This window comes from Oncorhynchus nerka, linkage group LG7, assembly GCF_034236695.1.
Source record: "Oncorhynchus nerka isolate Pitt River linkage group LG7, Oner_Uvic_2.0, whole genome shotgun sequence".
Classification (NCBI taxonomy): Eukaryota; Metazoa; Chordata; class Actinopteri; order Salmoniformes; family Salmonidae; genus Oncorhynchus; species Oncorhynchus nerka.
The window spans coordinates 5,198,419-5,221,508 of record NC_088402.1 but is presented as its reverse complement, the minus strand read 5'-3'; positions in this window follow the sequence as shown (position 1 = coordinate 5,221,508).

The window sequence follows — 23,090 nt, the reverse complement described above, 5'->3', positions numbered from 1 at the left end:
CAAGACCAGAGAGGGTGTTAGGAGATCAATGGCCAAGACCAGAGAGGGTGTAAGGAGATCAATGGCCAAGACCAGAGAGGGTGTTAGGAGATCAATGGCCAAGACCAGAGAGGGTGTTAGGAGATCAATGGCCAAGACCAGAGAGGGTGTAATGACATCAATGGCCAAGACCAGAGAGGGTGTAAGGAGATCAATGGCCAAGACCCAGAGAGGGTGTAAGGAGATCAATGGCCAAGACCCAGAGAGGGTGTAAGGACATCAATGGCCAAGACCAGAGAGGGTGTAAGGAGATCAATGGCCAAGACCAGAGAGGGTGTAAGGAGATCAATGGCCAAGACCCAGAGAGGGTGTAAGGACATCAATGGCCAAGACCAGAGAGGGTGTAAGGACATTAATGGCCAAGACCAGAGAGGGTGTAAGGAGATCAATGGCCAAGACCAGAGAGGGTGTAAGGACATCAATGGCCAAGACCAGAGAGGGTGTAAGGACATCAATGGCCAAGACCAGAGAGGGTGTAAGGAGATCAATGGCCAAGACCCAGAGAGGGTGTAATGAGATCAATGGCCAAGACCAGAGAGTATTGCAGTGAGTCTGTCGACTCTAATGAAAGGTACACCAACTTTAATGCGATGGCTTTACATAAATATACTGAAAATCCTATCGGATTAAAACTCCACGCAACAATCTGTTGGTGAGCAAAGGGTGGGAGAGGTTTTCAGAGGTTGAATTAAATGTATTCCTTTCCTACAAAGTAAACCATACCTCCAAAGCCGGTTTACGCACCTGCATAAGGTACGTCTGAATACCACCTACTCAGAAGTACTTAGGAAAGGTGTATATCATGTCTAAGTCTCATGCGGTCCCTATGTGAATTAGCGTTGTGGATATACAGTGGGGCAAAAAAGTATTTAGTCAGCCACCAATGGTGCAAGTTCTCCCACTTAAAAAGATGAGAGAGGCCTGTAAAACTTATTTTCCACCATAATTTGCAAATAAATTCATTAAAAATCCTACAATGTGATTTTCTGGATTTTATTTTCGTATTTTGTCTGTCATAGTTTAAGTGTACCTATGATGAAAATTACAGGCCTCTCTTACCTTTTTAAGTGGGAGAACTTGCACAATTGGTGACTGACTAAATATTTTTTTTTGCCCCACTGTATGTCTCTGTAGTGTTTAATCTGCCATCAATACATTTGCATCCTATAATATGAATCCCTATGAATCCCTATGAATCACTATGAATCACTATGAATCACTATGAATCACTATGAATCACAGTTAGCGGGGATTTACTCCCTGTTGAAAGACTGAAACAATCTACAATCTTTGTCTTTCTTTCGGTCTCTCGTTCTCATTCACACACACGCGCACACACACGCGCACACACACACACACACACATACACACACACACACACACACACAGTAGAAAAAAACCACACACACACACACACACACACACACACACACACACACACACACACACACACACACAAACACACACACACACAAACATAGAAAAAGCACACACACATTCACAGACACACACACAAACACCAATCTTCACTCTGTGAAAGTGGTGCCCTGTTTGTGAAAGTCATTGTAAACAGAGACGGTGGCGGGATGGCGTGAGTTCTAAATTTAGATCAACACCATTCCTGACGACAGGATTGGCTGTGGTTGTTTTGTTCCCAGCGTACATCTCCAAGGTTGAGTCCCATCAAACTGTGTGTCCCAAGCAGCACCTTATGCCCTACACAGCGCACTACTTTCGACTAGGACGTAATGCACTACGTAGGAAATAGTTTGCCGTTTGGGACACACACTGGGTGTTCCATAGTAGGTAATGTAGCAGACTGGGTGTTCCATAGTAGGTAATGTAGCAGACTGGGTGTTCCATAGTAGGTAATGTTGTAATGTAACAGACTGGGTGTTCCATAGTAGGTACTGTTGTAATGTAACAGACTGGGTGTTCCATAGTAGGTAATGTAGCAGACTGGGTGTTCCATAGTAGGTAATGTTGTAATGTAACAGACTGGGTGTTCCATAGTAGGTACTGTTGTAATGTAACAGACTGGGTGTTCCATAGTAGGTAATGTAGCAGACTGGGTGTTCCATAGTAGGTAATGTAACAGACTGGGTGTTCCATAGTAGGTAATGTAACAGACTGGGTGTTCCATAGTAGGTAATGTTGTAATGTAACAGACTGGGTATTCCATAGTAGGTAATGTTGTAATGTAGCAGACTGGGTGTTCCATAGTAGGTACTGTTGTAATGTAACAGACTGGGTGTTCCATAGTAGGTACTGTTGTAATGTAACAGACTGGGTGTTCCATTGTAGGTACTGTTGTAATGTAACAGACTGGGTGTTCCATAGTAGGTACTGTTGTAATGTAGCAGACTGGGTGTTCCATAGTAGGTAATGTAGCAGACTGGGTGTTCCATAGTAGGTAATGTAGCAGACTGGGTGTTCCATAGTAGGTAATGTAGCAGACTGGGTGTTCCATAGTAGGTAATGTAGCAGACTGGGTGTTCCATAGTAGGTAATGCTGTAATGTAGCAGACTGGGTGTTCCATAGTAGGTAATGTAGCAGAATGGGTGTTCCATAGTAGGTAATGTAGCAGTTTGGGTGTTCCATAGTAGGTAATGTAGCAGACTGGGTGTTCCATAGTGGATAATGTAGCAGACTGGGTGTTCCATAGTAGGTCGTGTAGCAGACTAGGTGTTCCATAGTAGGTAATGTAGCAGACTGGGTGTTCCATAGTAGGTAATGTTGTATTGTAGCAGACTGGGTGTTCCATAGTAGGTAATGTTGTAATGTAGCAGACTGGGTGTTCCATAGTAGGTACTGTTGTAATGTAGCAGACTGGGTGTTCCATAGTAGGTAATGTAGCAGACTGGGTGTTCCATAGTAGGTAATGTTGTAATGTAGCAGACTGGGTGTTCCATAGTAGGTAATGTTGTAATGTAGGAGACTGGGTGTTCCATAGTGGGTAATGTAGCAGACTGGGTGTTCCATAGTAGGTAATGTAACAGACTGGGTGTTCCATAGTAGGTACTGTTGTAATGTAGCAGACTGGGTGTTCCATAGGAGGTAATGTAGCAGACTGGGTGTTCCATAGTAGGTAATGTTGTAATGTAGCAGACTGGGTGTTCCATAGTAGGTAATGTAGCAGACTGGGTGTTCCATAGTAGGTAATGTAGCAGACTGGGTGTTCCATAGTAGGTAATGCTGTAATGTAGCAGACTGGGTGTTCCATAGTAGGTAATGTAGCAGAATGGGTGTTCCATAGTAGGTAATGTAGCAGTTTGGGTGTTCCATAGTAGGTAATGTTGTAATGTAACAGACTGGGTGTTCCATAGTAGGTACTGTTGTAATGTAGCAGACTGGGTGTTCCATAGTAGGTAATGTTGTAATGTAACAGACTGGGTGTTCCATAGTAGGTAATGTTGTAATGTAACAGACTGGGTGTTCCATAGTGGGTAATGTAGCAGACTGGGTGTTCCATAGTGGATAATGTAGCAGACTGGGTGTTCCATAGTAGGTCGTGTAGCAGACTAGGTGTTCCATAGTAGGTAATGTAGCAGACTGGGTGTTCCATAGTAGGTAATGTTGTATTGTAGCAGACTGGGTGTTCCATAGTAGGTAATGTTGTAATGTAGCAGACTGGGTGTTCCATAGTAGGTACTGTTGTAATGTAGCAGACTGGGTGTTCCATAGTAGGTAATGTAGCAGACTGGGTGTTCCATAGTAGGTAATGTTGTAATGTAGCAGACTGGGTGTTCCATAGTAGGTAATGTTGTAATGTAGGAGACTGGGTGTTCCATAGTGGGTAATGTAGCAGACTGGGTGTTCCATAGTAGGTAATGTAACAGACTGGGTGTTCCATAGTAGGTACTGTTGTAATGTAGCAGACTGGGTGTTCCATAGGAGGTAATGTAGCAGACTGGGTGTTCCATAGTAGGTAATGTAACATACTGGGTGTTCCATAGTAGGTAATGTTGTAATGTAGCAGACTGGGTGTTCCATAGTAGGTAATGTAGCAGACTGGGTGTTCCATAGTAGGTAATGTAGCAGACTGGGTGTTCCATAGTAGGTAATGTTGTAATGTAGCAGACTGGGTGTTCCATAGTAGGTAATGTAGCAGACTGGGTGTTCCATAGTGGATAATGTAGCAGACTGGGTGTTCCATAGTAGGTAATGTAACAGACTGGGTGTTCCATAGTAGGTACTGTTGTAATGTAGCAGACTGGGTGTTCCATAGTAGGTAATGTTGTAATGTAACAGACTGGGTGTTCCATAGTAGGTAATGTTGTAATGTAACAGACTGGGTGTTCCATAGTGGGTAATGTAGCAGACTGGGTGTTCCATAGTGGAGAATGTAGCAGACTGGGTGTTCCATAGTGGAGAATGTAGCAGACTGGGTGTCCCATAGTGGATAATGTAGCAGACTGGGTGTTCCATAGTGGATAATGTAGCAGACTGGGTGTTCCATAGTGGATAATGTAGCAGACTGGGTGTTCCATAGTGGATAATGTAGCAGACTGGGTGTTCCATAGTGGATAATGTAGCATACTGGGTGTTCCATAGTGGATAATGTAGCAGACTGGGTGTTCCATAGTGGATAATGTAGCAGACTGGGTGTTCCATAGTAGGTAATGTTGTAATGTAGCAGACTGGGTGTTCCATAGTGGGTAATGTAGCAGACTGAGTGTTCCCTTGTAGGTACTGTTGCTTGTGTTTGTGTGTGTGTTTGTGTGTGTGTGTGTGAGTGTGTGTGTGTCTGTGTGTGTGTTTGTGTGTTTGTGTGTGTGTTTGTTTGTGTTTGTGTGTGTGTTTGTGTGTTTGTGTGTGTGTTTGTGTGAGTGTGTATTTGTGTGTGTGTGTGAGTGTGTGTGTGTGTGTGTTTGTGTGTTTGTGTGTGTGTTTGTGTGTTTGTGTGTGTGTTTGTGTGTTTGTGTGTGTGTTTGTGTGAGTGTGTATTTCTGTGTGTGTGTGTGAGTGTGTGTGTGTTTGTGTGTGTGTGTGTTTATGTGTGTGTATTTGTGTGTTTGTGTGTGTGTGTGTTTGTGTGTGTGTGTTTGTGTGTTTGTGTGTGTGTTTGTGTGTTTGTGTGTGTGTTTGTTTGTGTGTGTGTTTGTGTGTGTGTTTGTGTGAGTGTGTATTTGTGTGTGTGTGTGAGTGTGTTTGTGTGTGTGTTTGTGTGTGTGTTTGTTTGTGTGTTTGTGTGTGTGTTTGTGTGTGTGTGTTTGTGTGTGTGTGAGTGTGTGTGTGTGTGTGTGCTCTAGTGTGTGTGTGTGTTTGTGTGTGTGTGTTCTAGTGTGTGTTTGTTTGTGTGTGTGTGTGTGTGTGTGTGTGTGTGTGTGTGTGTGTGTGTGTGTGTGTGTGTGTGTGTGTGATGTGCAAGTCTAGACTGGTAGTGAACAGAGAGGTGCCAGTCTGCTGCTACTCCTGAACAGTTCTCAGCCTCGGACAGATCAGGTCAGAGTTTGGTCAAATAGAGGGTGAAAAAAAACTCTGTCTAAAGAAGGAGAAAGAGACGAGGAGTAGGAAGAGGGACCCAGGGGGTTGGAAGAGGAGAAGCTTGGGCTTTCATTTAGAAAATGAGACAGGGGGATTAAGAGAGTTACAGAGAGAAATTTCAGATGGAAAGTTTGACAAGGATAGGAAGCAAGGCAACGAGATCGATAAAGGGTTTGGGAGTAAAGATACAGTGTCTGGGATGCAGCGGGAGAGATCAGTCTGAGAGATGATGCCCAGACACCAGAGAGATTAAAGTCTTACAGCCAAACAAGAGAGAGAACCATGAAACATAGGATATATCTGAGAAAGGGAGAGAGAGAGAGAGAGAGAGAGAGAGAGAGAGACAGAGAGAGAGAGAGAGAGAGAGAGAGAGAGAGAGACAGAGACAGAGACAGAGACAGAGACCCATGAAACATAGGATATATCTGAGAGAGGGAGAGAGAGAGAATGATATAAAGAGAGTGTCACGCCCTGGCCGGGGTGTGACATGGGTTTATTGTGGTGTGTTTTGTCTTGGGGTTTTGTTAGGTATTGGGTGTGTGGCTTAGTGGGGGTATCTAGCAAAGTCTATGGCTGTCTGGAGTGGTTCTCAATCAGAGGCAGGTGTTTATCGTTGTCTCTGATTGGGAACCATATTTAGGCAGCCATATTCTTTGAGTGTTTTGTGGGTGATTGTTCCTGTCTTTGTGTTTGCACCAGATAGGGCTGTTTCGGTTTTCACATTTCATTTATTTTGTAGTTTCTTCATGTATAGTTTTTTCCTTCGTTAAAATATCATGAATCATCATCACGCTGCATTTTGGTCCGACTCTCCTTCTCCACAAGAAAGCCGTTACAGAGAGAGAGAGATAAAGAGACAATTATATAAGAGAGAGAGAGCGAAAGATAGAGAAAACAGCCCTTTTGCCCTCATATCAGCCTCAGTTTGTCAGGGAATCTAAAAGGTGTTGAAAGCGTTCCATAGGGATGCTGACCCGTGTTGACTCCAATGCTTCCTGCAGTTGTGTCAAGTTGGCTGGATGTCCTTTGGGTGGTGGATCATTCCTGATACACACGGGAAACTGTTGATTGTGAAAAACCCTGCAGTGTTGCAGTTATTACCCAAAATGGGTGAGCCTGGCACCCTACTACCATTCCCGTTTCAAAGGCTCCTAAATATTTTGTCTTGCCCATTCACCCTCGGAATGACACAAATACACAATCCATGTCTCAATTGTCTCAAGCCTAAAAATAAAATAAAAATCCTTATTTAATCTGTCTCATCCACTTCATCTACAACTGATATAAGTAGATTGAACAAGTGACATCAATAAGGGAACATAGCATTTACCTGGATTCACCTGGACAGTCTATGTACTGGAAAGAGCAGGTGTTCCTAATGTTTTGTATATCTATATGCTTTTTTTTCTGGATATACATTGTTTTTAAAGAAAACAATGTGCCTATATTCAGTTAATAATTATTAGAATTAGAATGTTATTAGAATTAGAGGGTTATTAGAATTAGAATGTCCCATTAGAATTAGAATGTTCCAATAGAATTAGAATGTTCCAATAGAATTAGAATGTTCCATTAGAATTAGAATGTTCCATTAGAATTAGAATGTTCCATTAGAATTAGAATGTTCCAATAGAATTAGAATGTTCCATTAGAATTAGAATGTTCCATTAGAATGTTCTGTTCTGACTTAGAAAGGGGAGTGGTGTGTTAATAACAATAACTCATTGGTTACATGGCCGTTCACATAGTTGGTATTGGCATTTTATTAGGATCTCAACGCCATTAAGAGGCTTTTCCCAAAGCCAGTGCTTAGGATCGCTGTCCTATTGGAAGGTGAACCTTCACCCCAGTCTGAGGGACTGAGGTCTCTGGAGCAGGTTTTAATCCCGGATTTGATTGCTGCTACAAAAAGCAGCAGCTACTCTTCCTGGGGCTCCACACCAAACATAAAACATAATACAGAAGTTTAATAGACATGAACAGCCCAAGGACTGAACTATATACATTTAAAAACGGCACACACAGCCTACATGTCAATACATACACACAAACTATCCAGGTCAAATAGGGGAGAGGCGTTGTGCCTTGAGGTGTTTCTGTTTCTGTTTTTTTTTAAACCAGGATTGTTTGAGCAATATGAGATGCAAGGGAGTTCCATGTAATAATGGCTCTATGTAATAACATAGGCTTTCTTGGCTTTGTTCTGGATTTGGGGACTGTGAAAAGAAAACCCTGGTGGCATGTAAGAGATCTCTGTAAGTTGACTATGCAAACAATTGGGGATTTTCAACACATGAATGTTTTTTTATAAAAAGAAGTGATGAAGTCAGTCTCTCAACTCTTAGCCAAGAGAGACTGGCGTGCATAGTATTTATATTAGCCCTCTGATTACAAAGAAGAGCAAGTCGTGCCTCTCTGTTCTGGGTCAGCTAATGCTTAACTGCATCTTTCTTACCAGCACTTGACCACATGACTGGACAATAATCAAGATAAGACAAAACTAGATTCAGCAGAAGTCTAGAGCTTAGGTGTCACACCCTGACCATAGTTTGCTTTGTATGTTTCTATGTTTTGTTTGGTCAGGGTATGATCTGAGTGGGCATTCTATGTTGTGTGTCTAGTTTGTCTGTTTCTGTGTTTGGCCTGATATGGTTCTCAATCAGAGGCAGGTGTTAGTCATTGTCTCTGATTGGGAACCATATTTAGGTAGCCTGTTTTGTGTTGGGTTTTGTGGGTGATTGTTCCTGTCTTTGTGTTTGTTATACCAGATAGGGCTGTTTTCGGTTTTTCGCGTTTCTTGTTTTGTATATTGTTCTATTTTCATCTTTGATTAAAGATGTATAAAGATAACCACGCTGCGTTTTGGTCCGCCTCTCCTTCAACAGAAGAATCCCGTGACATTAGGGAATGATTTGTACCAAATACAATGCTCTTAGTTTAAAGATGTTCAGGACCAGTTTATTACTGACCATCCATTTCAAACCTGACTTTAACTCCTTGTTAAGGGTTTCAAGTGCTGTGGTTGCTGATGCGTATATGGTTGACTCATCATCATACATGGACACACATGCTTTGTTTAATGCCAGTGACAGGTCATTGGTAAATATAGAAAAGAGTAGAGGGCCTAGACTGCTGCCCTGCGGTACATCAGTCTTAACATGTTTGAGATTAGAGATGCTTCCATTAAAGAAAAGCCTTTGAATTATATTAGGTAGATAGCCCTGAATCCACAATATGGCAGAGGTTGAAAAGCCATAGCACTTAAGTTTTTTCGGTTGCTGAAAAGTATACGGTTGAATCATCAGCATACCTGGCTTTGTTTAAAACTTCTTAAGGCTAGGGGCAGTTTTCGGAAGTTCGGATGACTGATGTAATGTAACTGCCTGTTACTCAGAAGCTAGGAAGCTAGCTACATACAATTGGTAGCATTGGAAAGAATACACTCTGAAGTTTCTAAAAAACTGTTAGCTTCTTTGGGGTAGGGGGCAGTATTGGGTAGCTTGGATGAAAAACATGCCCAAATTAAGCTGCCTGCTACTCAGCCGTGAAAGCTAGAATATGCATATAACACGCTGAAGGGTCTAAAACTGTTTTGAATGATGTCTGTGAGTATAACAGAACTCATATGGCAAAATTCTGAATGCTGCCCCCTACCATAGTGAAGTTAACAGCATTCTCATGTAGGTGTTACTTTTGTCCAGGAGAGAAACAACATTGTGGAGAGCAATGTAGATTGCATCATCTATGGATCTGTTGAGGCGGTATGCAAATCGGAGTGGGTCTAGGGTTTCTGGGATGATGGTGTGCCACGGGCGGTAGTCATTTTGGCAGGTTACCTTTTTGTTTTTGGGCACAGGGACTACGGTGGTCTGATTGAAACATGTTGGTATTACAGACTCAATCAGGAACAGGTTGAACATGTCAGTGAAGGTCTTACTCACATCAGCTACAGAGAGCATGATCACACAGTCGTCCGAGACAGCTGGTGCTCTCATGTATACTTCAGTGTTGCTTGCCTCAAAGCGAGTAAATAAGTAATTTAGCTCATCTGTTAGGCATGTGTCAATGGGCAACTCACGGCTGGGCTTACATTTGTAGTCCGCAATGATTTGCAAGCCTTGTTACGTCCGACGTGTGTCCCAGCCGGTGTAGTAGGACTCAATCTTAGTCATGTATGGACTCTTTGCCAATTTGATGGTTCATCGGCGGGCATACAATATAGCTTGATTTCTTTTGAGCGTCTTAAAATGTATTTTAATTGGCAACATCAAATGGTTTTGTGATTAATAAGCCATCTGATTCGATGAAATATGAAGTTGAATTTATCTTTCTGCCCATATTTTTATTGAAAGTTATCAAAAGTTTATTTTTTCTTCAAATTATTCTTCATATATTTTTTTTTTTTTACATTATTCTTCATATAATTCTTCTTGGCAACATAATACAGTTTGTTCATTTCATTTAGTCACATCATTTCTAAAATGTGCTGTAAGTCAGCCAGTCAGATGTGCTTTTTAGCCACTCATCTCTTTCAATCATACCGTTTTTCAATTCCTCATCAATCCATGGAGCCTTAACAGTTCTAACAATCAGTTTCCATTACATACCCTATCAATCATTTTTACAAACATTTAGATACTATCTGTCAGAACTCAACACCCCGAAATAAAAGGTTTTAGATGAGGCAGGTGAGCCTTGTAACCACTTCAAAAAACACGTGACATCTCTAATCATTGTAGTGTCATGACTCTCCTGATAGTGGATCAAAGCACCCATCAGCTAGGCAAATATTTGAAGATAGCAGAAGAAGGGAAGGGGGGCTGTTTAGCACTGGGTTGTTAATTTTAGCAGGAGAAAACTTTCTCTCTCTCAGTATCCACCATAGGCATGCTTTGTCTAGAGAGAGTGTGGCCTAAAAACTCTAATGTCAAAAGATTGGACATTCATTTATGACATCCAGGGGGTCTGAAGAATAATCACATTGTTTATTATTTTGTGATGTCATTAAGGACAGTATAACCAAGTAACTGTGTCTATGAAAACTGTACGCATCCTATGTATCAAGTTTACATTTAAATGCTGTATAAATGATATGATTAACCCTCCTCCTCATTCTGTGTTCCCGATCCAAAATGGCCGCCCCCCATTACAGCTGATCATAAATCCATAATAATACATATATTATCACCTAATGTTGTGTTAGATCTTTTTACCAACTTAAGTTCTTCTTAACATTACACAACTTCTATTTTCTATTTACGGCCTGTAAGCCTCATTGACCTGAGCTCATACAACTAGTTTTTGAGTAAAAATAAAAAAAAGCATTATTATTAAACATAGTTAGTTGATGGAATAAATAACAGTCATCAGATTGATGATAATCACGTCATGACAACAGGCTCTGAATATATACAGCCACACATTCCAATGTTTTTTCCGCCTTGATTGACATAATCTGATTTCTCCGTCATTGTTATCATGGATTCACATACAGAACTGATGTTCTCCCTCATTGATTTACAGATTAGTGTCATCTTGTCATTTTCCTGATTAAATTCATCAAACTGACCATGTGAGAAATCATTGTCATGGTCGTTGTCATGGTAGCAACGTAGGCTACGCTGTTACTGCTTCATGCTTACAGTTCCAGACAGGAACTGGTCAGGACTGTGCAGGCCAGTCAAGTTCTTCCACACCGATCTCGACAAACTATTCATGTATGGATCTCGCTTTGTGCACGGGAGCATTGTCATGCTGAAACAGGAAAGGGCCTTCCCCAAACTCTGGCCACAAAGTTGGAAGCACAGAATCCTCTAGAATGTCATTGTATAATGTAGCGTTAAGATTTCCTTCCTCTGTAACTAAGGGGCCTAGACTGAACCATGAAAAACAGCCCCAGACCATTATTCCTCCTCCACCAAACTTTACAGTTGGCACTGTGCATTGGGGCAGGTAGCTCTTGGCATCCGCCAAACCCAGTTTCATCCATCGGACTGCCAGATGATGAAGAGTGATTCATCACTCCAGAGAAAATGTTTCCACTGCTCCAGTGTCCAATGGCGGAGAGCTTTACACCACTCCAGCCGACGCTTGGCATTGCACATGGTGATCTTAGGCTTGTGTGTTGCTGCTCGGCCATAGAAACCCATTTCATGAAGCTCCCGACGAACAGTTATTTTGCTGAGGTTGCATCCAGAGGAAGTTTGGAACTTGGCAGTGAGTGGTGCAACCGAGGTCAGACGATTTTTACGACCTACCCTCTACTCTCGGGAGTCCTGCTCTGTGAGCTTGTGTCACAGCTGAGCCGTTGTTGCTGCTAAACTTTTCCACTTCACAATAACAACACTTACAGTTGACCCGAGGCAGCTCTAGCAGGGCAAAAAATGGATGAACTGACTTGTTAGAAAGGTGGCATCCTATGACCGTGCCAAGTTGAAAGTCTTCAGTAAGGCCATTCTACTGCCAATGTTTGTCTATTATGACTGCATGGCTGTGTGCTCGATTTTATACACCTGTCAGCAACAGGTTTGGCTGAAATCCCCACATCCGATCAGTTGAAGGGGTGTCCACATAATTATATATATACATATAGTGTAGCTGGTAACCAAACTTTTTCAAACTACCACTTTTTCAGAGACTTTCAAAACTTTCCAAAACAACCCGAGCCCTCCCTTGTTCAACGTATGGAGAATACTGTACGCAGAAAACATCAAAGTAGTGCTGTCATGTTAATTATCCTCCTTTGTTATGTTATCTCTCTATGTCTCTCTCTCTCTGTCTCTCTCTCTCCTTCTCCCTCTCTCCTCTCTCTCTCTCTCCTGCTCTCCCTCTCTCTCTCTATCCCTCTATTTATCTGTCTCCTCTCTCTCTCTCTCCCTCTCCCTCTCCCTCTCTCTCTCTCTCTCTCTCCCTCTATTTATCTGTCTCCTTCTCTCCCCCTCTCTCTCTCTCTCCCTCTCCCTCTATGTATCTGTCTCCCTCTCCCTCTCTCTCTCTCTCTCTCTCTCTCTCTCTCTATCCCTCTATTTATCTCTCTCCCTCTCCCCCTCTCTCTCTCTCTCTCTCTCTATCCCTCTATCCCTCTATCCCTCTATTTATCTGTCTCCTTCTCTCTCTCTCTCTCTCTCTCTCTCTCTCCCTCTCTCTCCCTCTCTCTCCCTCTCCCTCTCTCTCCCTCTCCCTCTCTCTCTCTCTATTTATCAGCCTATTTCTCTCCATCGTTCTTCCCTTTTTCTCTTTCTCCAAGATCTTATTTTAGAATAATACTGTAATGAGAGATTTGAAGTGGTGATCATGGTCTTGGAGACGTGAAGTAGAGGGAACCTCAATTGATGAAGGTGCAAAACAAAAGCATCATCATCACCATCCTCATCACCATAATCAACACCATCATCATCATCATCATTATCATCATCATTCATCACCACCATCATTCATCACCATCGTCATCATCATTCATCATCATCATCATCATCATCACCACCATCATCACCATCATCATCAACATCATCACCACCATCATCACCAACATCATCATCAACATCATCAACATCATCACCCCCATCATTACCATTCATCACCACCATCATCATCATCATCATCATCACCATCACCATCACCATCATCACCATCATCATCACAATTGTCATCACCACCATCATCACCATTATCATCACCATCATCACCACCATCATCACCACCATCATCACCATCATCACCATTATCATCACCATTATCATCACCACCATCATCACCACCATCATCATCATCATCATCATCACCATCACCATCACCATCATCACCCCCATCATCACCATTCATCACCACCATCATCATCATCATCATCACCATCACCATCACCATCATCATCATCACCACCATCACAATTGTCATCACCACTATCATCACCATCATCATCATCATCACCATCATCACCACCATCATCACCATTATCATCACCATCATCATCACCATCATCATCTACAGAATTGTAGATGAAACTTAATCCACAGCCACTTTACTCTTGAGTTACTAATGCATATCCTCTGACACAGGGCTGACCTCGATCATGCCCCGGGATGCTGCACGGTAATGCGACCTCAGCTCACACACACACTCACACAAGTCTAAACACATGCACACACATACACACACAATCAGAGCAAAAGTAGCACGCCGCATTGCCAAGCCTGACAAGGCTGGTTTAGAGTGTTCCATGATGAAAGGGAAGCACAGCCTCGTTTTAGGGAACGCTGAGAAAATGTTTTGACAACGTGTTTCATTCACTGCTCCCTGTTCCCCTCACTGTTTCCCTCACTGCTCACTGTTCACCTCACTGTTTCCTTCACTGCTCACTGTTCCCCTCACTCCTCACTGTTCCCTTCACTGTTTCCTTCACTGCTCACTGTTCCCCTCACTGCTCACCGTTCCCTCCACTGTTTCCTTCACTGCTCACTGTTCCCCTCACTGCTCCCTGTTCCCCTCACTGCTCACTGTTCCCCTCCCTGTTCCCCTCACTGTTCCCCTCTCTGTTCCCCTCACTGCTCACTGTTCCCCTCTCTGTTCCCCTCACTGCTCACTGTTCCCCTCACTGCTCACTGTTCCCCTCACTGCTCACTGTTCCCCTCCCTGTTCCCCTCACTGTTCCCCTCTCTGTTCCCCTCACTGCTCACTGTTCCCCTCACTGCTCACTGTTCCCCTCTCTGTTCCCCTCACTGCTCACTGTTCCCCTCCCTGTTCCCCTCACTGTTCCCCTCTCTGCTCACTGTTCTCCTTCACTGCTCACTGTTCCCTTCACTGTTCCCCTCACTCCTCACTGTTCCCTTCACTGTTTCCTTCACTGCTCACTGTTCCCCTCACTCCTCACTGTTCCCTTCACTGTTTCCTTCACTGCTCACTGTTCCCCTCACTGCTCACCGTTCCCTCCACTGTTTCCTTCACTGCTCACTGTTTCCTTCACTGCTCACTGTTCCCCTCACTCCTCACTGTTCCCTTCACTGTTTCCTTCACTGCTCCCTGTTTCCCTCACTGCTCACTGTTCCCCTCACTGTTCCCCTCACTGCTCACTGTTCCCCTCACTGCTCACTGTTCCCCTCACTGCTCACTGTGCCCTCACTGTTTCCTTCACTGCTCACTGTTCCCCTCACTCCTCACTGTTCCCCTCACTGTTCCCCTCACTCCTCACTGTTCCCCTCACTGTTCCCCTCACTGCTCACTGTTCCCCTCACTGTGTCCCTCACTGCTCACTGTTCCCCTCACTGCTCACTGTTCCCCTCTCTGCTCACTGTTCTCCTTCACTGCTCACTGTTCCCTTCACTGTTCCCCTCACTCCTCACTGTTCCCTTCACTGTTTCATTCACTGCTCACTGTTCCCCTCACTGCTCACTGTGCCCTTCACTGTTTCCTTCACTGCTCACTGTTCCCCTCACTCCTCACTGTTCCCTTCACTGTTTCCTTCACTGCTCACTGTTCCCCTCACTGCTCACCGTTCCCTCCACTGTTTCCTTCACTGCTCACTGTTTCCTTCACTGCTCACTGTTCCCCTCACTGTTCCCCTCACTGCTCACTGTTCCCTCCACTGTTTCCTTCACTGCTCACTGTTCCCCTCACTGCTCACTGTTCCCCTCACTGCTCACTGTTCCCCTCCCTGTTCCCCTCACTGCTCCCTGTTTCCTTCACTGCTCACTGTTCCCCTCACTGCTCACTGTTCTCGTCACTGTTCCCCTCACTGCTCCCTGTTTCCTTCACTGCTCACTGTTCCCCTCACTGCTCACTGTTCCCCTCACTGCTCACCGTTCCCTCCACTGTTTCCTTCACTGCTCACTGTTCCCCTCCCTGTTCCCCTCACTGCTCACTGTTCCCCTCACTGTTCCCCTCACTGCTCCCTGTTTCCTTCACTGCTCACTGTTCCCCTCACTGCTCACTGTTCCCCTCACTGCTCACCGTTCCCTCCACTGTTTCCTTCAGTGCTCACTGTTCCCCTCACTGCTCACTGTTCCCCTCACTGTTTCCCTCACTGCTCACTGTTCTCCCTCACTGCTCACTGTTCCCCTCACTGCTCACTGTTCCCCTCACTGTTTCCCTCACTGCTCACTGTTCCCCTCACTGTTCCTCTCACTGCTCACTGTTCTCCTTCACTGCTCACTGTTCCCCTCACTCCTCACTGTTCCCTTCACTGTTTCCTTCACTGCTCACTGTTCCCCTCACTGCTCACTGTTCCCCTCACTGCTCACTGTTCCCCTCACTGTTCCTCTCACTGCTCACTGTTCTCCTTCACTGCTCACTGTTCCCCTCACTCCTCACTGTTCCCTTCACTGTTTCCTTCACTGCTCACTGTTCCCCTCACTGCTCACTGTTCCCCTCACTGTCCCTCTCACTGCTCACTGTTCTCCTTCACTGCTCACTGTTCCCCTCACTCCTCACTGTTCCCTTCACTGTTTCCTTCACTCCTCACTGTTCCCCTCACTGCTCACTGTTCCCCTCACTGTTCCCCCACTGCTCACTGTTCCCCTCCCTGCTCACTGTTCCCCTCACTGTTCCCCTCACTGCTCACTGTTCCCCTCACTGCTCACTGTTCCCCTCACTGCTCACTGTTCCCCTCACTGTTCCCCTCACTGCTCACTGTTCCCCTCTCTGTTTCCCTCCCTGCTCACTGTTCCCCTCACTGTTCCCCTCACTGCTCCCTGTTTCCTTCACTGCTCACTGTTCCCCTCACTGCTCACTGTTCCCCTCACTGCTCACCGTTCCCTCCACTGTTCCCCTCACTGCTCACTGTTCCCCTCTCTGTTTCCCTCCCTGCTCACTGTTCCCCTCACTGTTCCCCTCACTGCTCACTGTTCCCCTCACTGCTCACCGTTCCCTCCACTGTTCCCCTCACTGCTCACTGTTCCCCTCTCTGTTTCCCTCCCTGCTCACTGTTCCCCTCACTGTTCCCCTCACTGCTCCCTGTGTCCCTCACTGCTCACTGTTCCCCTCACTGCTCACTGTTCCCCTCTCTGCTCACTGTTCTCCTTCACTGCTCACTGTTCCCTTCACTGTTCCCCTCACTCCTCACTGTTCCCTTCACTGTTTCATTCACTGCTCACTGTTCCCCTCACTGCTCACTGTGCCCTTCACTGTTTCCTTCACTGCTCACTGTTCCCCTCACTCCTCACTGTTCCCTTCACTGTTTCCTTCACTGCTCACTGTTCCCCTCACTGCTCACCGTTCCCTCCACTGTTTCCTTCACTGCTCACTGTTTCCTTCACTGCTCACTGTTCCCCTCACTGTTCCCCTCACTGCTCACTGTTCCCTCCACTGTTTCCTTCACTGCTCACTGTTCCCCTCACTGCTCACTGTTCCCCTCACTGCTCACTGTTCCCCTCCCTGTTCCCCTCACTGCTCCCTGTTTCCTTCACTGCTCACTGTTCCCCTCACTGCTCACTGTTCTCGTCACTGTTCCCCTCACTGCTCCCTGTTTCCTTCACTGCTCACTGTTCCCCTCACTGCTCACTGTTCCCCTCACTGCTCACCGTTCCTCCACTGTTTCCTTCACTGCTCACTGTTCCCCTCCCTGTTCCCCTCACTGCTCACTGTTCCCCTCACTGTTCCCCTCACTGCTCCCTGTTTCCTTCACTGCTCACTGTTCCCCTCACTGCTCACTGTTCCCCTCACTGCTCACCGTTCCCTCCACTGTTTCCTTCACTGCTCACTGTTCCCCTCACTGCTCACTGTTCCCCTCACTGTTTCCCTCACTGCTCACTGTTCTCCCTCACTGCTCACTGTTCCCCTCACTGCTCACTGTTCCCCTCACTGTTTCCCTCACTGCTCACTGTTCCCCTCACTGTTCCTCTCACTGCTCACTGTTCTCCTTCACTGCTCACTGTTCCCCTCACTCCTCACTGTTCCCTTCACTGTTTCCTTCACTGCTCACTGTTCCCCTCACTGCTCACTGTTCCCCTCACTGCTCACTGTTCCCCTCACTGTTCCTCTCACTGCTCACTGTTCTCCTTCACTGCTCACTGTTCCCCTCACTCCTCACTGTTCCCTTCACTGTTTCCTTCACTGCTCACTGTTCCCCTCACTGCTCACTGTTCCCCTCACTGTCCCTCTCACTGCTCACTGTTCTCCTTCACTGCTCACTGTTCCCCTCACTCCTCACTGTTCCCTTCACTGTTTCCTTCACTCCTCACTGTTCCCCTCACTGCTCACTGTTCCCCTCACTGTTCCCCCACTGCTCACTGTTCCCCTCCCTGCTCACTGTTCCCCTCACTGTTCCCCTCACTGCTCACTGTTCCCCTCACTGCTCACTGTTCCCCTCACTGCTCACTGTTCCCCTCACTGTTCCCCTCACTGCTCACTGTTCCCCTCTCTGTTTCCCTCCCTGCTCACTGTTCCCCTCACTGTTCTCCTCACTGCTCACTGTTCCCCTCAGGATGGGCAGGCTTCCCTGGTGCTGCTCTCTCTTTCTATTGTGGGGACGGAAGGGGTGTCTGTCCTACCTGTCATCCTTCCTTCCGCTCTCTATATCTTTGCGTCTCCTCACCATCTTCCTCTCTCTCTCTACTCTCTACTCTCCCCACTATCCTTCTCGCCTCCCTCCCTCCTCTCCCTCTCTCTACTCTCTACTCTCCTCACTATCCTTCTCGCCTCCCTCCCTCCTCTCCCACTCCATATTTTCCCTCTCTCCCTGTACAGCAGATTGAGATGTGTTCATCAGGCAGGTGTTCTGTTCCGTGTGACACTTGTCATGTGCCAGGTGGCAAGGCAGAGGGTCACATGGGGGCGTAGGGACGGGCACAGATGGCAGCACAGGTGTGGTGATAACACAACATCAAGCACAGCCGTCTCTCCCGTCTAAACACACTCTGCTGTGTGTCCATCACAAGGTAATGTCACACACACACACACACACACACACACACACACACACACACACACACACACACACACACACACACACACACACACACACACACACACACTTTTGTCCCCAAAAGAACAGTTTCAGAGACAGTTAAAGCAATCTATTCAACACAGTGAAGGTCAAGTGGAACACAGTGAAGGTCAAGTGGAAAAATTCATCAGAAGGTTTACGGATATTAGAGCAGCAGGATATTTCTTCTTCAGAAGGTTGACAGACAGTTGGCCAACAGGACATGTCTTCTTCAGAAGGTTGACAGACAGTGGGCCACCAGGACATGTCTTCTTCAGAAGGTTGACAGACAGTTGGTCACCAGGACATGTCTTCTTCAGAAGGTTGACAGACAGTTGGTCACCAGGACATGTCTTCTTCAGAAGGTTGACAGACAGTTGGTCACCAGGACATGTCTTCTTCAGAAGGTTGACAGACAGTTGGTCACCAGGACATGTCTTCTTCAGAAGGTTGACAGACAGTTGGTCACCAGGACATGTCTTCTTCAGAAGGTTGACAGACAGTTGGTCACCAGGACATGTCTTCTTCAGAAGGTTGACAGACAGTTGGTCACCAGGACATGTCTTCTTCAGAAGGTTGACAGACAGTTGGTCACCAGGACATGTCTTCTTCAGAAGGTTGACAGACAGTTGGTCACCAGGACATGTCTTCTTCAGAAGGTTGACAGACAGTTGGCCACCAGGACATGTCTTCTTCAGAAGGTTGACAGACAGTTGGTCACCAGGACATGTCTTCTTCAGAAGGTTGACAGACAGTTGGTCACCAGGACATGTCTTCTTCAGAAGGTTGACAGACAGTTGGTCACCAGGACATGTCTTCTTCAGAAGGTTGACAGACAGTTGGTCACCAGGACATGTCTTCTTCAGAAGGTTGACAGACAGTGGGCCACCAGGAAATTTAATTTACTGTTCTTCAACGGGAGTAAAAGAGAAAAAAACTATTGCCAAAAAATAAATAAAACACTTGATTTCTTGAGAAATCGAATTCCTCCTAAAGCTACGTTAGCCTTTAGTTTTACCTATTCTGTTGTATTCCCTCTGGAATTAACGGTTTAAATCTAAATCCGAAATCATACCCTACCCCCAACCTAGTGCACTACTTTTGACCAGAGAGCTATGGGCCCATGTGAAAAGTAGTGCACTAAATATGGAATATGTAGCAGTTCGGACACAGACTTCTTGCCCTTTGGTTGACCTTTCCCAAGATTTACCCAGTTCTGTTGAGGACAGGCCTGTGTACCAGAACTGAGGGAAGCGTAGCAGAAACAGCGATAAACGTACAATGGGAGAGATAGGCCTCTATCTCTCTATCGTTATCCCTCCCTCCATTTCTCTATCTCTATCGTTCTCCCTCCCTCCATCTTCAATCTCTCTTCTTCCCTTCATCTCGCTCCTCCATCCCTCCCTCCCTCCTTTCACGTTAAGTTGATTTCTGAGTTATGCTAATAGGCTGCTTAGCTGAATAATTCATTTGTGGGTGTATTCAGAGTGGCCACAGCTCGCCAGTATCAATCACTGATGTCAGAATATACTGGTTCCTTCATTTTAACACCATACTGCCATACCATACTACCATACCACCATACCACCGTACCACCGTACCACCATACCACCATACCACCGTACCACCGTACAGCCATACCACCATACCACCGTACCACCATACCACCGTACCACCATACCACCATACCACCGTGCCACTGTACCACCGTACCACCGTACCACCACACCACCATACCACCATACCACCACACCACCATACCACCGTACCACCACCATACCACCGTACCACCGTACCACCATACCACCATACCACCGTACCACCGTACAGCCATACCACCATACCACCGTACCACCATACCACCGTACCACCATACCACCATACCACCGTGCCACTGTACCACCGTACCACCGTACCACCACACCACCATACCACCATACCACCACACCACCATACCACCGTACCACCACCATACCACCGTACCACCATACCACCGTACCACCATACAACCGTACCAACACCATACCACCATACCACCGTACCACCACCATACCACCGTACCACCATACCACCATACCACCGTACGACCATACCACCGTACCATACCACCGTACCACCATACCACCGTACCACCGTACCACCATACCACCATACCACCGTACCACCGTGCCACCGTACCACCGTACCACCGTACCACCGTACCTCCGTACCACCACCGTACCACCATACCACCATACCACCATACCACCGTACCACCATACCACCGTACCACTATACCTCCGTACCACCATACCACCATACCACCGTACGACCACAATACCACCATACCACCATACCACCATACCACCGTACCACTGTACCACCGTACCACCATACCACCGTACCACCGTACCACCGTACCACCATACCACCATACCACCGTACCACCGTACCACCGTACCCCCGTACAGCCATACCACCATACCACCGTACCACCATACCACCACCATACCACCATACCACCATACCGCCGTACCACCGTACTACCATACCACCACCATACCACCATACCACCACCATACCACCATACCACCATACCACCGTACCACCGTACCACCATACCACCGTACCACCACCATACCACCATACCACCATACCACCACACCACCATACCACCATACCACCATACCACCACACCACCATACCACCGTACCACCACCATACCACCGTACCACCGTACCACCGTACCACCGTACCACCATACCACCATACCACCGTACCACCGTACCTCCGTACCACCACCGTACCACCATACCACCATACCACCATACCACCGTACCACCGTACCCCGTACCACTATACCTCCGTACCACCATACCACCATACCACCGTACGACCACCATACCACCATACCACCGTACCACTGTACCACCGTACCACCATACCACCGTACCACCGTACCACCGTACCACCGTACCACCATACCACCGTACCCCCGTACAGCCATACCACCATACCACCGTACCACCATACCACCACCATACCACCATACCACCATACCGCCGTACCACCGTACTACCATACCACCACCATACCACCATACCACCACCATACCACCATACCACCATACCACCGTACCGCTGTACCACCATACCACCGTACCACCACCATACCACCATACCACCATACCACCACACCACCATACCACCATACCACCATACCACCACACCACCATACCACCGTACCACCACCATACCACCGTACCACCGTACCACCATACCACCGTACCATACCACCATACCACCGTACCACCGTACCACCATACCACCGTGCCACAATGCCGCCACCACCATACCACCGCACCACCATGCCACCATACCACCATGCCACCATACCACCGCACCATACCACCGCATCACCATGCCACCATACCACCATACCACCGCATTTCACCGCCACCATACCACCACCGTACCACCATACCACCATACCACCATACCACCATACCACCGCACTGCCACTATACCACCGTACCACCATACCACCATACCACCGCATTTTCGACCACCATACCACCATACCACCATACCACCATACCACCGTACCACCATACCACCGTACCACCGTTCGCCGTGCCACCCGTACCACCGTACCACCATACCAGCCATACCACCGTACCACCGTACCACCATACCACCACCATACCACCATTCCACCATACCGCCGTACCACCGTACTACCATACCACCACCATACCACCACAATACCACCATACCACCATACCACCGTACCACCGTACCACCATACCACCGTACCATACCACCATACCACCGTACCACCGTACCACCGTACCACTATACCACCGTACCACCGTACCACCATACCACCGTACCACCATGCCACCATACCACCGTACCACCATACCACCGTACCATACCACCGTACCACCGTACCACCATACCACCATACCACCGTACCACCGTACCACCGTACCACCACCGTACCACCATACCACCATACCACCATACCACCATACCACCGTACCACTATACCACCGTACCACCATACCACCATACCACCGTACGACCACCATACCACCATACCACCATACCACCATACCACCGTACCACCATACCACCATACCACCATACCACCATACCACCGTACCACTATACCACCGTACCACCGTACCACCATACCACCATACCACCGTACGACCACCATACCACCATACCACCATACCACCATACCACCGTACCACCATACCACCATACCACCGTACCACCGTACCACCGTACCACCGTACAGCCATACCACCGTACTACCGTACCACCATACCACCACCATACCACCATTCCACCATACCGCCGTACCACCGTACTACCATACCACCACCATACCACCACAATACCACCATACCACCATACCACCGTACCACCGTACCACCATACCACCGTACCACCACCATACCACCATACCACCATACCACCACACCACCATACCACCATACCACCATACCACCGTACCATACCACCATACCACCATACCACCGTACCACCATACCACCGTACCACCGTACCACCGTACCACCGTACCACCGTACCACCGTACCACCACCGTACCACCATACCACCATACCACCATACCACCATACCACCGTACCACTATACC